Source organism: Cannabis sativa, chromosome 7 (assembly GCF_029168945.1).
Source record: "Cannabis sativa cultivar Pink pepper isolate KNU-18-1 chromosome 7, ASM2916894v1, whole genome shotgun sequence".
Classification (NCBI taxonomy): Eukaryota; Viridiplantae; Streptophyta; class Magnoliopsida; order Rosales; family Cannabaceae; genus Cannabis; species Cannabis sativa.
Genome location: NC_083607.1, coordinates 42,217,119 through 42,229,274, shown reverse-complemented (window position 1 = coordinate 42,229,274; position 12,156 = coordinate 42,217,119). Strand labels below are relative to the sequence as shown.

General features: G+C 32.4%; 1 long non-coding RNA gene across 1 annotated transcript; it reads right to left on the bottom strand.

Moving 5' to 3' along the window:
* Nucleotides 1–4,204: 4,204 nt before the first annotated feature.
* On the bottom strand, nt 4,205–6,830 carry LOC115697088 (uncharacterized). The gene is made up of 3 exons (XR_004007875.2): nt 6,598–6,830; nt 6,310–6,524; nt 4,205–4,569 (listed from the first exon to the last, which is right to left on the bottom strand). It is a non-coding gene; the product is annotated as an uncharacterized LOC115697088 (long non-coding RNA).
* Nucleotides 6,831–12,156: the final 5,326 nt, after the last annotated feature.

The following is a 12,156-nucleotide window of genomic DNA, read 5'->3' as shown; positions in this document are numbered from 1 at the left end:
TAATAGGAATAGATGGAACAATTTTTCAAAAGTATTATTTTTATATTTGATAATTATTTTGAAATTTCAAAATTATCCATTGATGAACGATTTTATAGTTTAAAAGTTTTCAACTAATAATTTTTTTTCTTAAAAAAACTGATTAGTTTTTTTAGTAGTGGAGTAGAAATAATTATTTTAGTTATTTTACTAAAGTTTAAATATGTAAATATATTATTGGGGTGTAGTTATTATATTTACATCCCATAAAATTCTAACTATACCCCATTACTAAATTGACCCTTTTTATTTAATTTAAATTTTACTTTTTATAATCACACCCCGTCCCATTTACCAAAAAAGTATTTTCTTAGTACACCCCAAAACTTTCAAGTAATACAATGAAGTTGTTAAAAAAAAAAAAGATTAAGAATAGCACCAGTCCTTGTTATTCTTTTTTAATTATAATTGCTACTGTCACTACAAATTTTTTTACTTTTAGTCACAACAAAACTTGTGACTAAAAGTAAAAAAGTTGTGACTAATTATAAATCATGATTCTTATGTTGTGACTAAAAAGTCTGTGGCTAAAAGTATTAGTCACAAAAATTACAATTTGTTGTGACTAAATGTATTTTTAGTTACAATATTTGTTATGACTAAAACTAAATTAGTGACAACTTGTAACTAAATGCTATGTTTTAGTCACAACAAATGTTGTAACTAAAAGTTACATTTAGTAAAAAAAATGTTATGACTAAAAAGTTATCACTAAAAGTAACTTTTTTTATAGTGTGTAAATATTAACGAGCATTGCTATTAGGCACCAGTGGTGCCTAGCACCTTCTCGACATGTCACGTTGCGATTGGTTAGCGATACTTCCTAAAAACTATTATATTAAATTATGTGGGACCCGATACTTAGTTAGACCAATAGCGATACTGACATATAAGAGGGTGCTCGGCATCACTACTGATGCCCTTTAGCATTTCTCATATTACAAAGGCATCTCCATCTATCCCCAAATAATCACAATATAAATGATCCTCATAACACCTTAATTAACATCTACTGAAACTCACCTATGCAAATTGTATTTCTTGGAAACTACAATTCACACTTTGTTTATTAATTGAATATCATCTTCATATCAATTACATTTATCAATATAAATGGTTAATTAGGAAAATCCAAAAGACATATCATCATAGTATTTTATAAAGATACTCTTTACATTGATTGATGGAATCTCAAAACCTTTTTCATTGATTAATAATGTTAGGGTTGAAAAATACTCTTTACAATCAGTTTTTAATTTTAGAATTATATTGAATATAAAGTAGTTGGTGTGTTTATTAAAAAAAACGTAAATGAGGATGTATTTTGTTAAGAAAAAATTGATAACTTACATGGTCTAGTTTGGTCATTTCACACAAAATTAAATATGTAATTATTTCTTTTAAAATTTTGGGGTGCTGTCAAAAATGATTGGGAAATAAATATAACTCCCCTTATTTTATTGTGTGTAATTATAATTTCCTATATATATATATATATATAGAATGAGATGAAAATAGAAATAATGGATAAAAAATGACTTTCATATCATCAAGTAGTAGGTTAAAATAAGAAATATTAAATTTAAAAATTTAATAATAGTTATAAATATCAACCATTAGATTTGATCGAATGGCTAATAATAGAATACCCATTCATAGGTAATACCCATTAAGAGTATACTCATATATATATGGTTGTACTCTTAATGGGTATTACCCATAAATGGGTAATATTAGAAAAAATTGAGTTTTTATGATAAATTTTTTATTTAATTAGAATTTTTTTTTATTTTTACGTTATATGGACTGAGGTTGTTCCATCAGCTAAAAAAAATAATTAAGAAAATGTTTTTCGGCAAAAAAATGATAAAAGAAGTTGAGTTTGACTTAAATATTTTTCATCTAAATGTATTTTTGATATAGTGTAAAAATAAGTATATTTTGATATTTTCTTTAATTAAATAGCTAAATCAAGCATAGAAAGTCAAATTTCTTTTTAACTATTCGCTATCGGACTAAAATTTAAAGGTTTAATATTTTTAAAATTAATATTTATAGTTAAATTTGTTTAGTTACCATCAATGGGTAATACTCATTAAGAAGTGTTCCATATATATATTAGGGTTGTACAAAAAAAATCGTAAACCGCCCAAACCGAATAACCCGCCCAAACAAAACCAAAAAAATCAATAAAAATTACAAACCGAAATAACTCAAAAAAAAAAATTACAAACTGCCCAATCTGTTAATTGGGCAGGTTGAAAATAGGTCCAACCCGCCCAATTAAACCGACCAACCCGATTTTGGATTTTAACTTTGTTTTTTAACTTTTTAGTTTTTATTAAAGATAACATAAATGATTTAAATATATAATAACATAAAATTATATACTTAATTGTTAGTTTTAAAGTCATATATATTGTGTTGTACTTTGGTGGAATGTGATATTTTTAATTTATTTTTCTAATTTTTATTGATTTTGACTTTGAAACTAAAAAAAAAAAAGAAAAAAGTTTGGTCGGTTTGGGCAGGTTAACCCAACAAAACTGCCCAAACCGTTGGTCAGTTTACAGATTTTTTTTTTTTTAAATTAGGCGGGTTGCAGTTAAATTTTAGCAACCCGAACTTTAGATTAGGTTAGAAAATATATATGATAAACCGACTGATATACAACCCTAATATATATATATATTTTGTTAGAGTCTCACATTGTTTACAAACTATGTGAGTATTATGCTTACTAACTACAAGTAAACACAACATATACACTATATTTCATTAAAAAAAATACTACAAGTAAAATATTTCTTCATTCACACCGATTTGTCCAAAAATTAATATTGTTTCTCTTTGTATGGGCAATTAAATAGCTTACACAATTAATTTTATATATTATATATAAATATATATTCAATTGATTACTTTATATAAATATCTAAAAATTAATATTTTTTCTATACATTTGATTATTTTTTTTCCATTTACTTATAATATTTATAATTTTATTATTTCATAATTACTTTCAATATACATCTTAATTGAGTTTAAAAAATATGACACTAGAAAGGAGAAGAGAGAAAAAATATTCATCAATTAAAATAATAATATTAGTCTAACTTAAAAAATCGATACAAACAATTAATATTATAAACAATAATATTAATAAAAAAGATAACAAATCATGATTCATTAATTTAATGAATTGTTGCAATAAAAAATTAAAAAATAATATTTTAGAATATCTACCTCTCATTCAATAAAAAGGTTAAAAATTTACAATGTTTAAATTATTAATACTTAAATTAATATTTTTATATAAATAAAAAAACTATAAAAAATACTTAATTTAAATATATATGAGCAAAAAATTAAGTTTTGTTGTAAATGAATAAATAAAAAATTTATACCATTATAATATCTGATTCATTTTTAAAAAAAAAAAATTATATTTTTAATAGCTTTTAATTATTATAAATAACTGACACTACTAAAAAACCCCAAATTCCCGTCGGTTTTACACTGTTGGCCAAAGAATTCCCGACAGTCCATAAAACCGTCGCCTATACGAGCGTCGCGGATACTGGGTAGAATAGACGATGGTCGAAAACTGTCGAGAAAATAGTATGGGCCACAGTTTAAAACCGTCGCCTATAGTGTTCACTATAGGCGACGGTTTTCAACCGTGGACTATAGTATAGGCTACATTTTAAAACCGTAGCCTATAGTATAGGCCACAGTTTAAAACTGTCACCTATAGTGTTTTAGGCACAGTGTTAAACCGTAGCCTATACTATAGGCCACGGTTTTAAACCGTAGCCTATAATATTGTACTCAAATACAACTTTTAGGCAAGAATGAATGCATGCATGTGATTTAGTGAGTTTAAACTTAATTAATTAAATAAATAATTAATTAGTACATGCTGATTCTCCAATAGGACTTGGCCATATATACAACAAGATGGGCAGTAACAAATCTACAACAAAATATTTATGACGAACACTCTTGAAAGTTTACCCAGTCACACTCAAAAATTATTTAGGCTTTGCAAAGTCATTAGCTATATTGGATTTTTTATTTGAGTTTACAATTTTAATAAACAATACACATATGAATATTGGATTTACAGAAAAGATCCGTGTGAATATTACAGGAGCTTGTCAAATTAATGAAATTGAAAAAAGTCAATGCATTAATGTTCATCATCAACATAAAAGGTTCAAAATAACACACACACATATATATATATTAAGAAGACAGTAACTAAAAAACTAGGTCAAAGGCACCCTGAAGTTATAATCACTAAGTTTAGGAGTGAACTCAGTTCTTGTCAATCCTCTTGAAAGGGTTAATGTTTAGATCCACAAGAGAGTACCAAAAAGATTCTTTAAGTCTCTTCCAAAAAGATGGACACATACCATGAATTAACAAGCTAGTTCTAAAGCTTTGTCCACGCCTGTTGACTTGTAAGAAGCAATACTAGAAGCTTTCAAAAGAGAGCTCAACAAATCATTTTCAATGCATTCGTACCTACAAGTAATCCACATATACACAAGTTACAAAACCATATGCAATCGTATATATACATGCATGTTGATTCTTAAATATATTATTCTTTTTCTTTTAAGAGAGGGAATTATTATTAGTATTCTTCAAAGCAAGTAAATAAAGAAAATAAACAAGAATTAACTTAATCAAAAGAACAACCAGAAATAGGTACACTAGTTCACTAGCTAAGAAAATATTAAAAATGTAAGCAAAAACAAAACTCTTATAAAAAAAGGGTCATTACTAAGAATCCTTTTTAAAGACAACTCTCAAATACTAAACCAAACATAATAATCATCATAAAATCAAAAACAAATAACCGAAAACAAAAACCTAACTTCTAATCACTTGGAAGGGGTTTGGTTTTGTTGGATTGTGCAGAAACTTAAAGAAACATTGTGAGAGGAAGTATTTGAAGGTATAAAATATATTAAGTATTTGAAGGTTAGTAACTACTTTTATATATGGCTTGTTTGAAATAATCTTACATATATGTGTGTATATAACTGCAGAGTGCCTGGAGCTAGCTATTGGAAATTTGAATGCAATGATGAAAATTAAAATTTTTAATGATTTTAGCAAAGAATACGAGGTGATGAAGTTACAATATATATTACAAATAATAATGAGTTTCCTATATCAAAAGATACTGTTGACAAGACACCGCATAAATAAATGATAGAACCACAAACACAATTTCAGAACATCTCTTTCTCATGTTCACACAAGCACAATGTTTATTGATCTTTACTTTATGGGTTACCATTAAAAGAAAATGATAGCTAGGAGCACAACAAATACAATTGCAGAAACTTATAGGCAGGCAAGAAAAAAGAAACAATGGGAACGAAAATCATAAAGTCATTAAATATACTATACACTTAAAACGCCTATTACATGGGATCAGAATATATAACAAGGATATATAAATGTAAGTGAGATGGGTTTTGTGAACAATTGCAAAAACTTATCTACAATTGTAATCCCCATAATCAAATAAAATGAATATTATATATTCTCAGTTCCAACAAAATAAGCGCAATTAGGTGTTAGCTTAAAGTTGGGATATATAGTAAAAGAGCTACTGTGTTGGTGTATCAGAACATATCACTATGGATTCTTCAATTTACTTACAAATACAAGCTATTAGCTATCAAAAACACCACCACCATATCACCATAGATATCTTTATCAACGACTTTAGACACCACTTCTGTGAGATAACGAAGGGCTAGTGTTGATCACATGTTGATATCTTTAATGTTTTCAGTAGGGAGTTCTTCCTTAAATAATAGAACCTGTAATGGGAAATTGACTTATAACTACTCACCTAACCACATGGAAGCTGAGGAGAAGAGGTGAGCAAGTGAACATGTAAAATTCCTAAGTTTAGGAAGACCAACTCTAGGCTAGCTTTTAAACTTATATTGAATCATAATTTTATTTTGGAAGTTTCAGAATGACCTAAAAATCATTATTGAATGTATTGATGGTCTTATAAAGAATGGCAAAGAGAAGAGTAGAAAAATGACATTGTAAGCTATTAACAAGGAAAAAACAGCTACTGGCCCTTCGTTATCTCAACTTCATTTTCTTACAAAACATTTACAATAATATTAATTACCATCTTTCAAACGAACAACTAACAACTAAGTATGCTCACACTGCCAGACAGAAAAGAAATATATATATATACACTGAGGATATACAGGCAGAGAGAACCTCATAAGATGGGGGTTTTGGGATTCTGAGGCTGGGAAATCCCGTGGTGCATGTCGATCGGACCGTCGAGGACCAGAGCTGGCCTAGATGGATGGAGCAGTGACGCCAAGTAGTTGAGAGGGAAACTAGAGATAGGGGGCTCGCGGTTAGGGCAACGACAAAGGCAGCTTGTTGCTCGCGGTTGGATCTCGTCGATGATGAACACACAATTACATCTGAAATCAAATGAAAAATACAATAAATACATATTCAAACATATACAATAATTTACATATTCAAAAAACTTACGACTCTGCCTCTAGCTGGAATTGGAAGGAGTGCCAATGGTGGTGGTGGCTCCGCCTCCGGCTGTGTTTTGGGTTAAAGATGGTGGAAGGTGGATCGATAGAGATAGGAGCTGATAGAGATGGAGGGTTAAGGGCGAAGATGGAGGGTTAGCGTGTCTGAATGTGTTGATGAGAGAGGAGTTTTTTTATTTTAGGATCCCCTTCCCCGACAGTTTTGAACCGTCAGTCAAAGTATGGGCCACAAGTTTAAACTGTGGCTAATACTTTCACCAATAGTTCTAAACTGTCGAGAATAATGCATTAATTTTTTTTAAAATTTTTTCCCTACATTTATTAACCGTCGCCTAATTTATACGAGGGTTAAAAACTGTGGCCTATAGTATATTATAAGCGACGGTTTTTAACACTCTGATAATTTTTTTAGCGACAGTCCCTTAAAAAAAGCGTTTTTGGGACTGTCGCGAATTCTGCCTATTGTAGTAGTGTGAAATGTGCTTTTATTTTTATTGTACTATGATTAATATTTGTGCTAATAAAAAACAAAAGAAATTTTACATAAATATATTATATAATTTTATATTATTCATAAGAAATATAAAATAGTATTAAACTTGAAATTTTATTCGTAACTAAAAATTAATTTCATTATTGTAAAATTTTAAAAAAATATTAAAATTCGTGCGGATCTATTCCCTAGTGTATCAATAGATTTAATACACTTTTTTTAATTTTTATTACCCCTATAATGTGTTCGGAATAAGGGGAATCTTTTCAGAATTTTTGTCCCTTTTAAAGCAACGGATGATATATTAAAACATAAATAAATAGTAGGGTCAATTTGCGGCATAACCTAAGTGACCAGGTTTTTGCAACTAACCCCTAATTCTAAAATTTTGGTGGTAAAACCTCCTAAACCTAAGTTCTGTTAGCACTTAGCCCTTTCAATCCATTTTTGGTTGTTAACTGCCATTGTGGAATGTCTACGTGTGCACAGTGTACACGTGGCACAATTTTATTGGTCCACGTAAATAAATATTTAAAAAAATAAAAAATTAATTATTTTAAAAGTAAAAAAATAAAAAATTTCTTTTTCTTTAAAAATTAAAAATTAAAAAAACAATTTTAAAAAAATAAAAATTTAAAAAAAAAACCCTAATTCCCTCTTTCTCTTCTTCTATTCTCGTTCTCTCTCTCTCTCTCTCTCTCTCTCTCTCTCTCTCTCTCTCTCTCTCTCTCTCTCTCTCTCTCTCTCTCTCTCTCTCTCTCTCTCTCTCTCTCTCATTGCCCTACCTGTCGTCCCCTCCTCCTCCTCCTTCTTCTTCTTCTTCATGCTCAAACATCGGCGAAATAGTAACCTGTTTCAGCCCTTGAATCCTAGTAAGTAGCTCCGACCTCGATTCATTCAGTTCCTGATTCAAGAAAAATTGATTCATCAAAAAAAAAAAAACCATGGGTATATTGATAATAATCACAGCCCTAATTTGACCATATATATTAAAAATAGGGATTACTGTGACGCCGCGTCACCTTCATTTGCTACAACCTTATTCACCACCATGGGTATGGGCGGGAAGACCTTAATCATCCCTATCACCAATAAGCTTCTACTAATCATAACCTCTCTCTTTCTCTTCGTCTTACTCTCTCTTCATCTCTCTGGCCACCATTTCTTAGTAACCACTCACCTTGATTTTCCCTATACTACCACCTCGAAACTCACTGTAGCTGCCACCCCCAAATACATCGCCGCGGCCAAAGAAGAAGAAGATGAATCTCAACCCATCCTCCAAAACGTCAGTTCACCGCTTCATCACCAATAATTTGCACACTGAATTTTTGAGGTGTAAACTGTAAACTCAAACTCTTGTGTTGTTTTGTTTGTTTGTGTTTGGGTGGGATTAATAGACCTGTAATTGCATTTTTGTAGTGTAGTTGTGGAAGGACATTAAAAGATTGACTGTGGGGTCAATGGCTGAATTTCTAGATTGAGCAAATTGATTCATTAAGCTCAAAAAAGTTGTTCGGCATGTGGATACTGTTAGACAAAAGAAAATCCACCAACATGCAATATTGACAGGGACATCTGCTTAGAATCCACAATACCCAAGCAGCTCAAATTCAAATGGGAAGAGGTCTAATAACAGCAACAGGTAGGGTGATGGAAAGAAAGCAAATTTGCTGGCCATGCCGAGCAGTACCCCTAAGAAAATGCCTCAAAATTTACTGCTTTCTCAGTCCTAACAGATGACTTAGAGACAATCTATGCGATGGCTCAGTCTATGGTGTCGTACAAGAAACCATCCCCATGAAGAAGGATGTAAGTAAGAGAGATACATCCAAGTTTTGTCATTTTCATGCGGACTATGGCCACGACACAAACGAATGTAATAATTTGAAGAGGGAAATTGAGTTTTTGATCAGAATGAATAACCCGCATTTACAGAAGTATGTCAAGGCCGACCAAAATCAAAGAGCCGCCTAAGCAGACAATAATCAGAACAAATTAATGCCTCCACCAGTGGATGGGCATTTACAGGCCATTATTGGGGGTTCACATCTTGCTAGAGATTCAGGCAAAGCTCGAGAAAAGTATGTCTGAGCCTTGCAGTATGAACAAAATGAAATAATTTTAGACGTGGAAGAAAGAAAACCAAAAATACTACGGGTAGGGGAGCCAGCGATAACATTCACTGATGCAGATGCCAGCCACGTCCACTTCCCACACAACAACCCCCTAGTCGTGGAAGTGCAAATTGCAAATAAGACAGTGGCACAGACTATGATAGACAATGGAGCTTTCTCGAATATACTATTGAAGACAACTTATGAGAAAATGGGACTCCAACTTAAAGACTTGATCCCCTGCACCCAACTTGTATATAGTTTCTCTGGCCAGAGTGTTGCATCTCTGGGACAAATCCACTTACCTCTCACTGTTGGACAAGCTTCGAGGAGCATAACTGTAACACCCTAACTAACATAGGCGTATTACGTGATTTTTAAACATGTTGTGCAGCTCGTTGCTAATCAACGAGGTTTATGGAAAACGTGATTAATTAAAATTTTTGCTTTTTAATTAAACTTGTAAAATATAATTACAAAAAGACTCGGGATCCCGATTACAAAATCATTTACAAAAGTTAACTGTTTATACAAAATAAATGTCGCCTAGCGACTAGTTACAAAATCAGCCTCGCTGTCCCGAGGATCGTACTCTCCAGGCCTAACCGCCCCGACATGTACAATCTTTACAAGCTCGTTCACGGTCCATCAGCTTTAGCCTTGCCTTTACCTACACATAAACGTAGAACTGTGAGTTGACAGACTCAGTAAGAAAAGCATAATAATACTCATACATAAATTCCGGTCATGATCAGACGCCCATACCCCTGATCATAACCCTAACTGTTGTGTCCAACACGATACTGAGTCCCACTACTGCCGTGTCCAACACGGTACTGAGTCACTACTGCCGTGTCCAACACGGTACTGAGTTCTGAACGTTCATAGGGACGGTACTATTGACACGTAACAGCCTGATCGGTCAAACCGGTCATACTCACATTCTTGGTCATACTCCGGCTGTACCGACGATGTTCTTGTATCCACGATCGGTCGAGCCGGTCATACTCCGAGCTGGTCATACTCCGGCTGTACCGACGGGATACGTCAATAGTACGGAACCACCAACCAAGTGTCATCCTGATTGGTCGAACCGGTCATACTCATTGCTTGGTCATACTCCGGCTGTCACAGACGTGACAGGATTGGATGGTTCGAAGCCAACATACATAACTAATGTAATCTAACAGGCTTCCTACATGCACGCTAAACATGTAATCTACATATGCATCGTTATACTAATCTTACCCGGATTCCGAATTCGGGTGTGCGGTCAACTTTATTTGGAACTTTAAGCTAACGCGGCGGATTACAGGCTCCTAAACCATAAAAATCACAACACTATAAGTGACACGCTAAATCACTTCCCGGAGACTTAAACTAGGAACTAAAAGTTTCCATATCGATAAAAAGCATGGCAATACCCCCTAAAACATAAAATCGAGAAAATCTAGGGTTTTAGAATTTTCCCCAAGCGCGGTAGGTTGCCCAACCGGAATTCCGGTTCTGGGAAAATTCAGAACCCCATCCGGAATTCCGGATGCACAACCGGAATTCCGGTTCCTCGCAGGCAGCAACATCAAAAATTCATATCTTGCACAAATCGACTCCAAATCAATGCAAACCTTCCAGACCTACTCCATATGACCCAAAGAACATTTCTAAGGCACCAAAACCACCCAGATTGCACCCAATCAAAAATCACCATTAAAGCTAAAGCTTTGAGTTCTAAACTCAAACTTGAGCAAACCTAGCTAACATGCAATCAAACCAACTCAAATCCCCTTAAACAAGCATAACTAAGCCTCTGGAAACAATTAAAAACATCAACAATATCACAGCAACAAATTCAAATCATTTCTCTTTGAAAACCATATTTTTGAGCTAAAAATTCCCAACTTGAAGCAAAGCAATTAACATGCATTACTAACAACCTAAATAACTTCAAATTAACAAGCTTAAATCACAGAATCTTACAACAAAACACAGCAGCAACATTATCAAAAATTCATGCATGCATCAACTATTTTCATCATTTTTTTCCAAGAAAATAAAGGAAGAAAAGTAGGGAACACATACCACAACAAGAGATCACTAGAGTTTGCAAATTAGGGCTTGAATCACCAAAGAAAAGGGCTGGTTCTTGAAGCTCCAAGAGAGCCGAAAAAGAGAGAGAGAATGAGAGCTTTTCTTGAAAATTTTCTATCTTTTTTTCTAACTTGTGATTTTTGAAATGAGAAAAGTGAAAATAAAAGACACCTAATCCTATTTACTTCAGCCAATATTAAAAATCAAATAACATTTATTTTTCCAATTAATAAGTCACAAAAAGACAAAATATCATTGGGGCAAAAAGACCATTTTGCCCCTCCACACCAAAATCACATAAATCACACTAAAGGGGTATTTTTGGGAAATTCTAAATTCCCGGCCATTCCCGACATTCCCAATGTCTACTAACCCGTCCCAAACTACTAACATACTAAGTTGTGATTTCTACTGAGCCAAACACCGGGTTCCAAAATACCGGGCACCGGAATGCAAAATTATGCAAACTACTACATGACATAAAAATGCATCTCTGAATTCAATAAATAACAATATAATAAATTATTTAAATGGCTATAAATAATTTTCATAATTAATCATAATTAACTGCTAATTTCCAAATTAAACTAAGCGGTCTTTACAATAACTATAATGGCACAATTCTTAATAATTGATGTCCCTTCAGCTTTTAATGTCATGCTAGGCCGACCAGCCCTATATGACTTAAAATGTGTTACATCAATTTTTTATCTGTGCGTCAAGTTCTCAAAAAAAAAAAAAAAAGTGGAGTGGGGTGTCTCAAAGGAAACCAAAGAATTGCATGGGAATGCTACAACATTGCTCTAACTAAGGTCACGAAGGAAAATAAATCTAGCCAGAGTTCAGGCAA